Here is a 15,868-nt window from a genome sequence, read left to right as displayed (position 1 = left end):
CTAACACGTTATGCACTTACGTGGCACAACTCTCTGTTGAAGAAATAACATTCTGTAATAATAGACTTTACAATATACTTCTCTCTTAATTATGTTGATTTCTCAGATTACACACACTGGGGCAAATGAGCAGACAAATCCGTCACACTGGGAGACCCCAGAAAGTGATGAGTCCATCACGCCGTGCTGCTGTAATTGTTCAATTATCATTATCTAAATAGTACCCTCACTGCATGTTTACCCTCATTGATAAAAATGCTATCCAATGGCAGCATTGAAATCCAGCATGACGATCACCCGTTAACCTGCTCAGCCAATAGGAGGAATCCACACAGCCTGTCCAGATCATCAACCCTCCCACCATCCCCTCCACCCACAGACCTCCACTAAAATACAACTAAACAAGAAAAACACTTTACATTTCATTACGTTGTTCTCAAAGTTACCCCGGTGTTCACTTTTGGTGCCATTTTCTCAAGGATCACAGGGAAAAACAGACAGCGCTTTAATTCTCACAACAGGCCGCATCCATTATTCATGCGCCATGCCGCTTGCCTGCTTTCACAGCTCACTGTGGAGATCAGAGGTTTAGAGGACCAGGCATAGGGAGATATATGGGGGGGAGAAGTCTCCCTATTATTTAATACAAGGTTAGTTTGTGAGAAAAGCTTGGCCAAAGAGCTAAAAGAAGTGGAACGTTGAATGGTAATTGCCTCGGCACTTCTGGTTGGACTTGTATTATTTCTTCCTCGAGATTGACAACAAAAAGTAATAAATCCAACCGGCACCACAGTTAATCCACAGCAAGTCAGCAGCATTCTCTGTCTTAAAGCTGCATTCACACACGCCCGCCCCCACGCACACACAGACACACACAGACACACACTTCTAACTTGAGGTTATTTTTCTCCCGTCGAAGAAGCGTTCATTTTCCTGCTCATTAAGTGCTTGCATTCCCAGTCATTTCTAGAGTATAAACAAACTCTCCCCTGAGCGTCTCTATATTCTTTGTAAAGGAGGCTGAATGAATTCAACTTTACTTTGAAACAAACTTTTTAAAAACCTGTAGTGCTCTAACAACCGGTGCAGTCAAAAAGCGCTGCGTAATTACCGTGCTCTCTTCATACAATACAATCTCTAGATACAATATGAGTGCTGCCTTTCAGATCTGGGCTGTGAACTGCACTACAGAGACTTTCAAAGTCTTCCATTGTGTCACACTGTATAGATTATTAATTTTCTCACTGTCATCTGTTGAGCAATATTTTGCAAGCTTGGTAATCATTGCAGGAAACTGTATGCAGTTGTTGACATTATATATGATGTCTGCAGTTGTTAAGTTTTCATCTTCTCGCTGGAACACCCGTTTTTAAATCCCCAACATGTTAAAAGACAGCCATGTAAGCGACGCTGTTTTCAGAATGTTCCTCTATTGATTGGTTACAGTAAGACTAAGCTGTTTCAGTCTGAGATAGACACAGAGGGCCCTATTAAAATGTTGCTTTAGTAACTAAAAATGACCCTGAGTTGTGGGCCAAATAGTTTCGTATTTTTCTAAAGAGACATTTTACTTGGCTTGTTGTGACCTAATAGGATGAAAACGACAACCTTTGCCAAATAAAAACATGGGTAATGGGGATACAACAAGCAGCTGTTTTGTTCAAGGCACAACATTGACACAGCAACAAAATTGTTTCTATATACAGTTCCATACATTCCTGACAGTTTCTTCTTGTACAGAGGGATGTGAGGAGGACTATGGTGGATTTAGAAATATGCAGATGTATAAGACCTTTGAGCAAAAGGCAGTTTGAGAATATGAAACTCCCCCCAAAAAACAGTCGAGCTAGAGTAAGTTTAGAGTCAGGTGGCTATTGGGAGTCAGGTGGCTGAGCGGGTAAAGCATTGGGCTAGTAATCTGAAGGTTGCCAATTCAATTTTCAAAAGTCATTGTTTGTTTTTGGTCACAAAACGACTTGAACCCGGTAAGGATGTGTGCTGCTCTTTCAAGGTATCGCCTTTTAGGTAGGATAGGTTTGTCTCAAAGAAATGAGGCAATTCACAGCTTGGCTGAATGTAATGCTTTAGGCAATGGGATCCTTTTATTCAATAAAGTTTAAGTTCATCATAGACTGACCAAGGTCCCGCTTCCATGCAACAACCCATATGTTTTTAACGATCAATTGTGACTTAAAAGTTTGCAGTACCTTTTAGGAGTTAACAACTTAAAATGAATATAAGTGTATTGAAAACTTGTCAGCTGCAAGGTTGATGTTGAAGTGGTCTATCTCACAGTTTTATTTGAGAATTATTTTTTGTCAAAGTGAACACACTATCATCTCTGGACAAGGACTGTGACTAATTCGATTCACCATACTAACTGTAAGAATACGGGTAGGAAAGACAAAGAAATATAAAATCTTTAATCCTCTCTTTGGTGAGACACACAGTAGGCAGTGTGAAAAAAAGCATGGCGAATGCGTCAATGCCTCAATAGCCAGAAGCATTCCGACTAACCAACACCATGGAGATGTTGTTTACCGTTCCAGAGGAGCTTAACACAGTGGACAGGTGCAAAAATGGATCCATCTATGCTTTATTGTAGTAAACAACACTGATGGAGGTACAAAGTAGACTGATCTGGAGCAGAATGGCTTCTGACAGAAATATCCCTGCCATGCACGACTATTAAGCTACTGTTGCACACATCCAGCTTAAGCTATTCCCACCCTGACAATAATGTTTTTTTTTTGGCTTGTTGAAAAGGAAAAATCCCCTTAAAGAAATTCCTCATGTCAGCAAAATCCAGTTTTTCAGTATTTTCCCAAATCACCTGATGTAATTACAAGATTTACATGTCTCAAACTGATAGTGCTATAGTTGCTATGGACACAATGGGGAAACCATCTCAGACACCTGGCATTAGCAGCCTAGTTGAGATTTTTAATTATGCTTGTTAATTGATGTTCGTGCAGTACATGGCATAGATAATTACCTGTGTTGTGTTATTTATGTTTTCAGAAATGTAAGACCAGTGAAAAAACGATCAACCACAACTGCCAGTATAAGGGTTTATTATCGTTGTGTTTTGGTCAAATACAACCACATGAAACAACATGTATTACACAAGGTCTACTGGTGAAAAAACTTTGATCAAGCCACTGAGTCATAGCATTTCTGAAGACGATGTTGTCCCGGGGAGACTCCTGTCAGCTGCACTCTGTTTTTCTTTTTGCCCTACTGTGAAATTGGTGTCGTTCAGCATTTCTGTAAACCCACAAAGCTTAATCCCAAATGCAAGATCTGTAGAAATTTGAATCAATAGCATGCATGAATATAACAATTTGCGGCCCTCTCAGCAGGATCGACATGGAAGAAAAACTCAAATGCACCCTTGTTTCTTCTGTGTTTGTCTTTTAGTTCAGTTTTGGGCAAAGCACATGTTTACCTGTACAGTAGGTCACCTCTTGCAAATAAGGAGAGGGGAGCTATGACTCTCTTTACTCTTTCTTTCCAAAAGACAAATGAAGTTGTCATTCTCTTCTGAGCGACTGACTGCTTCAAGCCAGCATAGCGCAACAACTTATCTCACCACCTGGTGTAACTGTCTCCCCCAAACCCCTGCAGGCAGCCTTATCGGTAGGGAGGGCTCTGTGCTTTCAATGTCAGAGACAAGACATCTTGAAGTCAAAATGGATGGCTTTAAAAGGATTTTCTAAGGACAGAGCAAACTTCCTTCAGAGAATCCCTCTATTAATTCTGCCAACTCATTAGATTTCACTGTTCCATTCCTGGTTGTCGTTTCTATAAAGAAGTGACAGTTTAAGTATCCATGAACAGCATGTGAAAAGATCCTTCTCAAGGCAGCACTTGATTAAAAAGCATCTCTGAGACATGTCAGCCATTTACAAAGGCGAGTCATCTTGTTACCCAAAAACTTTTGCGCTCGCCCACCCCCCAACCCCTTTGCCCTCACCCTCTTTATATGGCCTGATGGCACAAGGAGTCATTCACTTTGAAGGGCTAGAGGAGAGCTGCAAACACACATCCAAGGCGAGAACTTAATGAACAGCCGTCCAGAGCATCAGCCGTGTTTTTGTTTCCGACGCTGGGTCGAGTCTGAGGGAGGATGAGAGAGATGTGAGAGGTTTTGATGTCGAGTCATTTATTCCAGGCTCGTCAGACTCCTTGGCTTCTCCTCGTCTCCTTTTGTCTCGGCACTCTCTGCACTGGTTCCGGGTTCCCGAGACGAACGGGGCAGCATCTTACGTTGATTTAGCCTTGTCATGGAGCAATGTGCCGCGCCTTGCGCGCATTGTCACTGAGTTGTGTGTGGCTGCACAATCAAACTGTCTCTTCAAAGGCTGCGTTTTTTTCTTTTATCTTCTCGTGCATTGCTCTCATTGCTCTTGTCGTTTAAAGAAGTTCTCAACTTTCAGCAGAGTTTCACAATAACAAAACAGGGCTTTATTTCAGTCAAGAATAAAAGTTTACAGCGGTATGTTGGTGGCACATTTTCATTGATTATTGGGAAGTTACCTTCATCATATAATATACTCTCTTTTGCGCTAAATAACAAACGTTCCCGTCATCGTCACGTTGGCCAGGTCTCGCTTGAAAAATAGATTTTTAATCTCAATGGGACTTTCCTGGTTAAATAAATTTTAAATAAATAAAACAAAATGTTCGTGGGACACTTGCTCTCAATAGTTGGTTTTGAAGTTAATAGTTTGTCCGGTGACTCTGGGGGGAACCAATGCTGAATGGATGATCAAAGAATAATACGATTCCATAACTCATCATTCATCAGCTGTCTTCCCCACTCTCAAACACAAACCGAGTTATTAAATCCAGCTTTGCATGTAACAGTAGGAGTGATACTGACAGTTGATACACACAAATGTATGTCTGCGTGTGTGTGTTGCAGGGTGTGTGTGTGGCACTGTGTGTTGCATCCACCTCCCCATGATGGATTGCACCCAGCTGAGAAGCTGCAGTCAAGTAGGCCATTAGACAAGCTTTATTAAGAATGTAAATAATGATCAGTAACCTTCTTCACAAGGTCCCCATGCATTACTCGCAAAGCGGAAAATGAGACTGTAACATGCTTTATGGTTAATGTATAGAATCTATTTCGTTTTTTGCGGCTCCACACCACTGTTTGTCGATGGCTGTAGGGCCACAGCTAGTTTGCATAGATTACAGTTGGCAAATTTAAATGAATTCAGATTAAAAAAAAAGAACAAATTCAGATTCTAGAACTGCTCAACTGTTGTTAGTAACTGTCAACTGTTAATTACATTTACATTTAGTCATTTCTAGCAAATGGGTAATTGAATTAATTTGTGCAAGTTCCAGCTACATAGGAACACATACGATTACACACGTTATCTGAATGGCTTTTAAAAACAAATCTTTCCAGAAATGCGCCGAAACAGGACCTGTTTCATTGTCCCAGTCCACATCGTTTGGAAACAGCAACCTGAATCGAGGATGCTTTTGCACTATTTGTGATGAGATACCATGTGACCGTTCCCCAGGTACTGTTGTGAGCGGACCGCTTGCTGATGCTCTGGTCTGGAACCTCAGGGCTGCTTCGTCCTTCCCCCTCAGCCTGGATCTGGCTCAGCCCAGGCGATCAGGCCCCCAAGTCATCGCCTAATGCAGTCCACATCTCATCACCTGTTCCTGGCCTTTGAGTCAGACCATCTATGTCAGGTCCCAAGGGGAAGATGCCATGCAGACTTTGAACTGTACTAACAATAAGCTAACTCTACAGAGTTAGGGGAACGTCCAATTATTTTGTATACTGGAGGTTGAGTTTAAGGGTACTTTACCTGTCGGCATTCAGAGGATGGCTCACATAGCTGGGTCACGCTTATTTTTTTTTTCAAGAAACGATGACAGTTTCTAATCAAAGTCGTGGCAGTCCATACTCTCAGGTCTGTCGACTGTGCAGTACTACGTATTTGAAATCGAACATTTCAATTCTCCAAGGACCTTAATCATGAACGAGCAGCATTTGTATACTTCATTAACTTGGTGGCCCCCAATTGTCCCGAAGAAAAAAGATCTATGTACAGCACAGACACATTCCCTTGAGAAACTATCCATCCTTGTAGATAGATCACACAGCAGGGTCAATTTCATTTCTATTCAAGCAGGTGAAATGGATATCATAAATATTCAATTTTGATGAGGTGAGGCCAGAGGAGAAATATGCATTGGTTTTGAACGAAGAGTTCAAGAAATAGGGCTTGGTAGCCTGGCCTCAACATCTTCCTTGTTCCATCTAAATGCATTGGTGCACTCTGATGAAGTTCTAGTCCCAGAAACAGTGAAATGATATGAATTCTGGATTAAACAAATAGTAAATAAAACACACAAATTTGTAAGAAAAGGACTATGATCTGAAACTGCAGATAACTTATCGAAACGTCATATTTCGCCTTGAGATTGAACAGAACAGAGGGTTTCCTGGAGTTACTGCACATGTGCGGTAGTGTGACCATCCAAACCTCAAAAGATCTAGATTCGGCAAAGCCTCGTGAATTGAAAGGGTTTAACCTTGGTATGATAACCCATTCCATAAATAATAAAAACATGGCATTGTCATTTCTCAGAATCAAGTTTAAGCTGGGAATTACATAAAGGTAATGTAATTCTAAGCGGTATTTGGGACAAATTTAACATTTGTCCCAAATACCATGTAATTGTTCTTCAGGATAAACAATACATTTCAAGTCACGCTAAAAGTCTAGTTTTTATTCCACTGACACGCAGAGAACTCAAGGTTGTGGTGGTTTGACTTTGATTTCTTTGTTTGGAGTATATTGAGGAAGGTACACAAGGTTGAGCATTTATACAACTCAAAACAAACCAATCACGCGATCCCTGACCTAAACCTTTGTATGGAACCACCTGGTTTTCATCATGGAGATTGAGTATTGTGTATCTTACATTTACATTACATTTACATGTACTCATTTAGCAGACGCTCTTATCCAGAGCAACTTACAGTAAGTACAGGGACATTCCCCCGAGGCAAGTAGGGTGAAGTGCCTTGACACAACATTATTTTGCACGGCTGGGAATCGAACCAGCAACCCTCTCATTTATAGCCCGATTCCCTAACCGCTCAGCCATCTGACCCCCCTTTTGTATGGTATGGTTTTAAATGTAATGTGCTGTTTGGAAATTTAGCAAATTGGACTGTTTTAATTGTTTATAGGGACAGCAGATCAGCTAGCTTTTGACAACACGCAACATGTTTTACTGTATCTCAAACGTGACTTTTCTCTTCAGGTTGTCCAGTTTTGTAATTTTCATTCTAACCCATCCCTAAACTCAACCATTATTCATGACTCAACCAACTGTTCTCTATAGAATTGGTAAATACCCTATTTTCAAATCCTAGCTAAACCCTAAACCTAACCATTGGGCGTTCATGGAAAAAATTTACATTTACATAACTTAAAGTATCCTGTACATTTGGTACTGAGAACATTAGCTTCACCTGGCCTTTTTGCTACTGTCTTTCATTTAGAGTATTGTTGATCTGCTCTAGAACAATAATGGGAGTGAATGTCAACCGGTTTCTGCAAATCTGCTGCTTCACAACATTAACAGGAAACATTGGACTGCAACTCAAACAGTGAACTGAACCTTTCAATCAACTGTTCCACTTCATTTTCAGACATGAGATTAGGATGAAGCAGAGACTCAAGTATCCTGTTGGATTGCACGTGTGTTTTCATTTTGATCTTTCTGAGAGGAAGCTAGCTTTGCCTCTGGGGCCCTTTCAATATTTCATGACTGTGCAATGTATCTTTTGACTCTGAGAAATACTGTAAATTAAACATGAGTGACTGCATAATCAAAGGGTTTTAATTCATGTAGATGGGTATGCATCTTTGCACTCGCCTTTAATTAAAGAATAAACATGACATGGATGAATTTAACGTGGGATTGATTTGCTGCAGATACTGCACAGGACAGTACTATAGGGCACCTCTCTTTGAAAGGTGACCCTTTGCTTTCACTTTCCAAATTATTCATAGATGTTTTTATTTACTTGTCTAACATACCCACTGTTGCTGGGAGATGTAGACAACAATGAAAAATAAAATGTGTTTTACAGTACTTAAATGTTTAGGGCACCTCAAAAAAACATTTATATCGTATGCTTCTATTTTGTGCTCCATTATGTATGCAGTCATGGCATACGAAGCAGTAAAATCCAACAGAAGTAAGGGTTAAGGTCGTTTACATCCTATTCATCTGCTCAGGAAAGGCATACCCATTTGTTGACACATCATCATTATAATATGATTTTCAGGTCTAAAATGTGCTAATATTTTCACTGTAATTACAAGAAAAACACAAACAACTTGACACTTCACTAGGTATAACAGGTATAACAAACTACAAGCAAATTCAGGTGAGCATGAACTGAATACCCCATCTTAGTGAGATGAAATAGGTCACCTCTTCATCAACTACCTTGTAAACCCTTTCTAACCCTCTATGTTGGGCATAGTACTTATGTAAAATGTCTGCAGTGCAGTGTACAAAGCTAGTATCTGCAACTGATTGAATATTACTATTCATTGCTAGGAGCAACAGACAAAGCACTAATATGGATGAAAGAGAAGTCCCGATGTGTCGTGTCTTCAGAGTGTGTGGTGGTGCTTTTTTCTTCAGAGAGGACACACTACAGATACCCATATGAACGATGCTGAATAATTCAACACCATTTTTAAAAAAACCCAAAAGCCTTTAAACACTTGAATGATTTTTAAAGACATCCCTCAGTCAAATGTATATATCTATATATATAGATATATATTTTGCCTATTTTCATATGAACAAATCTCCCAGGCCTCTCTCTCCCTCTGTTTCTAGTGTGAGCACGCGTTTCTCCGTTTGATGTGCACACTTGTGAAGACGAGAAGTCAGACACAGGAAAAGTGGCCCAAACGAAGAATATTGAATACAAAACATCAGCATATTGCTGTGCTATACAAAACCATGGACCACCTGTAAGATTAGGTCAATACTGTACACTGGCTGGTTAAACTCTGTCCCATTGAAGCTGTGTACAATCTTTACCGTGTCCTTTCATCTATAATTAAAATAGCAATCCTCTAATTACTTCTGAATCATGTCAGACAGTCGGGCAGGTTATGCAACCTCCGTTTATAATTAATGGCACCCAACATTTTAAGCAGGCTTTGCCTGCGCGATGCAGACTTGGTCTGAATTCCCAAGCAGCAGTTTTAAACACGAGGAGAAGTTGTATGACAGCTTTGCTAGTCTTGAAATGCCTATTCTAGTCATGTCTCAGATAAGAATAGGGTACTGCGTGACGTGGCTTCTGGAGTTTCCTCAGGCTAAAAAGTAATAATAGCGAGAGCCGTGATGAGGCAATCAAGGTCTCCTCCATTGCTCCACTGAGAAGTTGAAACTGGATATTGTTGAGGAGGAATTAATGAGCATTCTGGGAATGACAGCAATAAAGTTGTTATTATTTATCATCTGGTGTAGTGAAGGGATACTGTAGAGGAGTTGCATAAATAGACTCCTCTGAATTGTTTTGGAACCATGATGAAGGGCTCGACTGGAGCTTAATGGTGTGTAGCTCTGTTGCAGACTGGGACGATATGTGGGCACATGACTACAACTCTGGAACAGATTTTAATGGTCATTTCCTTCTCTCCTTCTCTCTCCCTCTCTGTTATTCTCTCTCTCTCTCTCTCTCTCTCTCTCTCTCTCTCTCTCTCTCTCTCTCTCTCTCTCTCTCTCTCTCTCTCTCTCTCTCTCTCTCTGTCTCTCTCTTTCCATCCCTTTAAGGAGAAGACATTTCCCTCTGGACCTGCTCTGCTCAAACACCCTCTTTCCTTAACGTTGCAGCGTGCAAATTGGATACACCAGTGATTCTACACAGTACTCAACCAACTGGGTGCTGAACCTTCAGGGTTTAAAACCCTCTTCATACTAAAGTAGGAAAACACCAAGGATCCACTACTTAGTGACCCACAGTATTCTACTGTACATTCTGTAGCATGGTATAGCCTAACATGATTTGAAAGCAAGACAACTCACCACATAACACTAATAGCGCATGTCTATTCTCAAAAATAGACTGCCCCATATTTTGCTTTCATTCTTTCAAACAATGCAGCACGGTAGAATTTCAAGCACTGGGCCCTAAGAATAAGGGAGACCTCCAGTGTAAAGCCATGTCAGGAAAGGCAATTTATCAGCTAATATTACCTCTGTGTAGACGGGGGTCCCCTGACTCTACCCTGGCAAGCGTAGGCTATTGGGTTTTACCCATGACACTGAGCTAGAAAAAGAAAAGAAGAGAGGGAGAGAGAGAGAGGGAGAGAGAGAGATCAGGGAGGTCTCTTAACTGATCTCTGGTCAGCGACCATCAATCTCACGGAGATTCCCAAAGCTCTCTGATTGACCAAGAACGCTCGCAAGAAAATTGAGGCCTCGCGCCTCACAACGTCAGGTGATCCTATGGAGTCGGGGCTCTTCCCAGTTGGAATAGGAGGCATGCTCTGAAAAGGCAGAAGCCACAAGCTGCGAGAAGCTGTTAACAAGCTGACGCTAAATACAGCCTCTCTTTCAAACAGCTTCACCGTATCCCCTGCTTGCCTCTGATGATGACTTCAGCTGTGCCAATGAAATCCAGGTGACCCTGTCATGTCAGATGCCTCACAGCTCCATGAGCTAAGAGGAAGTAACTGGTGCGTGAAGTGCTCTCATTGGGCGGCTGTGGAACAGATTCTTTGAATGTCACAGCATCGGACGTCGACTTGGACTCAGTCACAGCTTAATTGGTCCAATCTGTTGATAGCGGGTCTTTAATGGCTCTCTGTCTGAGGATACTGGACAGGTGCGTTAGACATTTTAATATGCCGTCTCGCAGTTCCTGTCTTGGCTGGTTTGTGTTTGTGTTCATTTGATTCCTCCGAACAGGAACCAAATTGCTCTCTCCGACATCTACCACATACTAGATCCATTAGATAACAGCTTTTTTGCTTTGATTCTTGCGGTATTAATATTGATGAATCTCTTTTGATGAATCTCTCTTTGGTGTAAATGTTATTAGCATTGCTTCATACTCGTGTCTTGAAAAACACAGCGGCCATATTTGGTCTCAGTTCACTTTCACAAGTTCTGCTGTGTCATCTAACCTCCTCGGTTTGGAGCTGACTGTCAGCAGGTCTCCTCAGGGAGGTTGCAATGCTAACTTCAAAGTCGCTGGCCCCACTAACTGACCGTCAGAACCTCATTATCCACACTTTTAATGGTCAGAATGGACAGGAAACGTAACAAGACCTTATTTTCCAGAGTTTGCACCCTCTGCTCAACAGACTGTCCAAGCCCATTAGACCGCAGTGACATATGAAAATGAGGTCACGTATCCTCCATGGGTTTTTCACATCTCTGGGTGTTTCGATGGTTTGAGAGAGAGGGGGCAGGAGAGGGACTTGTCCAGGTCCCAGTGTGGATCATTAAAAAGTGAAATCTCGGCCTTTCAGCCCTTTGCGTCATGACAAATGTTCCGGAAAAAAATAGATCCAAGGGAGCTTTTGTTCCTTTAAAAGATGATCAGTCTAAAACATAGTCTCCTGTCTTTTCCTTTATTGTGCAGAGAATTCCCTTTTGAGTGTAATTTACATTAGGGCCATTTGGTGTGAATTAAATGATTGAAATGAAATGTAACATCATCGAGAGAGATGACACGTTTGACTTTGGTCCTTGAGGCAATATCTGTTCGACAAGAGAACTGATTGATGATAGGGATGGGAGCCCGCCGTAAAGAATAGTTCTACTCGCGATGATGACTTGGCAGACAATAAGGACATGCAGTATTCCACCCATTTCTCTCTGGTCCAATACATCTTCCTTAAGTACAAAAAATGAAATATTACCTGCTGCTAAAAGAAATGTAGCAACTAACGTTTACAGGTAATCTGATTGTTTGCAAGAAACCTTGGACTTTGGAGCCTGAAGACACTCCAGACAATGTGTCTGTTCAAAGGGGATGAAGATGCTTTCAACTCGGTTAACCTCGTTCACTAATTCACAAGAGAATCGGAAGAACAGATTAGAACGTGTTAAAACTTCACCATGAAAAAAGCAGAAGATAATCAGGCTATGCTTCAGTGGCTCGAACTAACTGAAGCTCACAGGCATTGCCACGGTTACAATTTAAAATATAAGTTATGTGTGAAAAATCCATCTCACATAAATAACCATGAGTTTTAACCACTTTGCTTTTCTTGTGCTGTGCCTAGAAAGTAACTTTAACAGCAACTGATGACTAACAGCTTCTGATTCCTCGCTGGCGAGCAAGGTGAGTTACTTTAATTAATCAGTAATGTACTCAATGTACGTATAAGGAGCACTTAACAATGGCCAGGTCAAGAGGTAAGTGGCCCAGTGAGACTGGGAGCTGTGGAGCTCCCGTAATGTAGTGGTCTGGAGTGTCTGCTAGTGTTCTGACACTAAACAAGCTGTGATAACTATCACGCAGACTGTACCTCTGCCAGTGTGAGCAGCCAGTCTCAGAGGACAATGAGTCACAGCCAGTTTAGCACCACGCACTGGCTGTTAATGACTGAACATGCAGGGGTTAACGGTCTGGAGTTAATTACGCTGCCTGACCAAGACTGTCCGACAGACAACGTCTTTCTCTAGACACATGTAGACAAACACGAAACGATGCACAGATAAACATGCACATCCAAATACACACCCACATCGACACACACACACACACACACACACACAAACACATTCGCAAAGACATACACAAACTAGTGATCTCATTCTCTTCAGTAAGCAATTGAAAAAGGGAATTACCACAAAACACATTTCCCATCGGGAACACCTATTGCAAGACAACAGAGATGACCTACAATTGCATGTTTCCTCAGTGACACACAGACACAAAGACACACATACACACACCTTCACACACACACACACACACACACACACAAATGGCCTTCCCGTGGGAAACTACCCAACGATTTCTCCTCAACTCCTCAGACTAAAGACACGGCAGGGAGTCAATCCTCCCCACTGCTGTGTCAACCTGGACGCTTTGTCTGAAATAATTAGAGGCTTCATTAGCATCCAGGGGCACAGCACCATCCGTTACCTGCTTAGCCAAGGTTTCCCATAATTGGCGACTCTAGCATGAAAGCTCGCCTCCCCTGACACCGCTCCAGAGAGTCGCTGTCTTAGATGTCGCGGTTCTCAGGCCCTCCGACACGCCGTGTGGCAAACACACAGCCTTTATTTCCTCCCTGTCGCCCTCTCCGCTCCGTCCTTTCTCTCGATAATGTATTTGTCACAACAACGACAGGCCTCAACCGGACACCAGGCAGACGCCACGCTGTCTGTCTCAAACGCTGACGGAAAGCACACATCGCCACGGAGACTTTCTTCTTCTGCACACTGCTGCAGACAAGGACGTTTCAGAAACCTTTTTGTTTTGGTGTGAAGAAATGCATAAATGTTTTATTTTTTTTCGCTTAATGTGGTTGATTATGGGAGAATAGTTCTACATTCAAGAGGTTTATTTATATATTTGAAATGATGTATTGTTAGCTGAGCGTGATCTCGATTTAATGAATTCAGTCATCCTGACAAAAATAGAGATGGAATATACATTTGAAAGTAAGAGTAAGAGTGTTTCTTGATTATGCCTGTAACAGGGAATTAGAGAGCTGTTGAATAATGTATCATTTATGTAAAGTTGTGTTCTCCAAGAGCTTCACAGTTTCAGTGAAGAAAAAAGATAAGTTCCGATTGTGATGCATTAAATGTGGATGGTTTGAATATGTTCTGAAAGTGTGCTTGTGAGTATGTGTCCTATAAGTAAATACTTTTTTACAAGAGTTGCTAACAGTAAAAAAAATTATTGCTGTAAAATAAAACCAGTCAAACGTTTACTGAAAATAAACTGGGGTTTTTTTCCTATAACTAACTCTGTCAAGAAGCCCCTCATGGAGCTCCTCAAGGTTTATTCCTGCTGCCACTAGAGGCACTCTTGCTCAGCACACAGTCGCCTGAGTTCACCATCTCTAAAGCCACATGAGCCCAAGCACATTGGGAGGCCTGAGAACCAATGAAACATAGGCCACGGGCACCTCAAGAATATGAGGTCCTAGTTCATGCTGTATTTTCTGTTAGCCCTGAGACAATCCCACAGGGAAATAGTTTCAAAAATATGGCTCTGCATGATTCATGGTGAGTCGACGGGATATGGCCACCTTGAGACAGTGCCCCGGCTTAGTTTCAGTCTAAAATGACTGTACTGCTCCGAAAGCCCCTTTATATTCTACTCCATCACTCTTGCTGGCGGGGAATGCTCTCTTTTATGGCACGTTAGAAATCTCAGCATGATTCATAGAGCACGTTTTAGTGTGACGCAGGCAAAGCAGAACTCTTGCGCTATTGTGGTGTGCCCGAGCAGTCGGGGAAATGTTCCTGGTGTAATGGCAAGACGTCTGAGATCTCTGTGCGAGTCTTCGTGAGGGATAGCACTTCTGGAGTGTTGATCAAACTGCCATCGTTCATGGAGGAGGATTCGGTACTGGAGGCAAAGGGGGGAGGGACAGCAACTACATACCACCATCACAGTCATGATATAAACATTACAGCATCTTGCCGTGTTTTACCAGCGGGGGACACTGGTGCTGTCAGCCAAAATGTTCTATTCCGATTGGCTGGTGGAGCACTTGACTTGCATGAATGTTATTGCCGCTGAAAAGGACATCAGGGGACCCTTTACTTATTTGTGACATCATCTAATTTACATGAATTTTGCAAATCAACCATCTTAACTTTGATTCAAATTGTCTTGAGATTGCGTAATCACTGTTTGGGACTAAATTCTGCAACAGGACACTATTCAGTGTACATTTTTGACTGCATATGTCTGTGCTCGGATCCACATCAAGGCTTGTTGCAATGATTCGTGTGTTTGTCAGTAAACAGGCAGAGATTGCCCAGGATCTGCTTCCTTGTTTGACTGACGGGCCTTGATAGCTATTAGCCCCCTCTCAGAATGGTGCTTACTCTCTAGAGGGCAGCATCTCAGAGAGGGTCTGGTGGACAGATACCCATTAGCCAGTCAGACAGAGAGGACGATACCTACTTCAGAGCATGTTAATCTATTCTAGATTCTAGCTCTACACCCTGAATCCCTTTGTCTTCATGCCCCCCGGCACACTGTATAGGGTGTGGGATTAGATAGGTTTAACTAACATTCCTTCTGAATACATTCCTTCTCTGTTAGACTGGAGAGACACAGTGGCTTTTTAGGATCTTTGTCTAGTATGTGATGTGATTTATATGACACTCACAGCTAACAGTAGCCCATGGAGACTGGAGGACCTCATCTGAGTTAAATTGTCACCTCTACTTTTCACGTGGAAGCACAGACTCTTTCACCCTCATCCTGCTCATATCCTTATTGGATGTTCACAGGCCTTTTGTCGCAGAACACACTGTTCTGTATGCATGAGATATAGTGTATGAGTTCAGTTCACATTTGTGGCTTTGTCTAGTTTCCATCCCTAAAAAAATACAGATCATTATACAAGTTTCCACAAACTCTAGTTATTTCTTTTGTGGTAGTTAATTGTAGCCCCAAATTTAAAAATTGTAATCTGTTTTTCTAATATTGAGTATTAGACAGTTGTCAGTACACTGCTGTTTCTTAAATGGTGTCCCTGTCTGGTCCAGATGATGTTTCTCTGATGATGACAGCCAATTATGTAATAATAAAAGGCAAACTAGTCAAGGTAAGTTTATCCATTCACACAAGTGTACGTGG

Source organism: Hypomesus transpacificus, chromosome 5 (genome assembly GCF_021917145.1).
Source record: "Hypomesus transpacificus isolate Combined female chromosome 5, fHypTra1, whole genome shotgun sequence".
Taxonomy (NCBI): Eukaryota; Metazoa; Chordata; class Actinopteri; order Osmeriformes; family Osmeridae; genus Hypomesus; species Hypomesus transpacificus.
Note: the sequence above shows the minus strand (reverse complement) of the source record.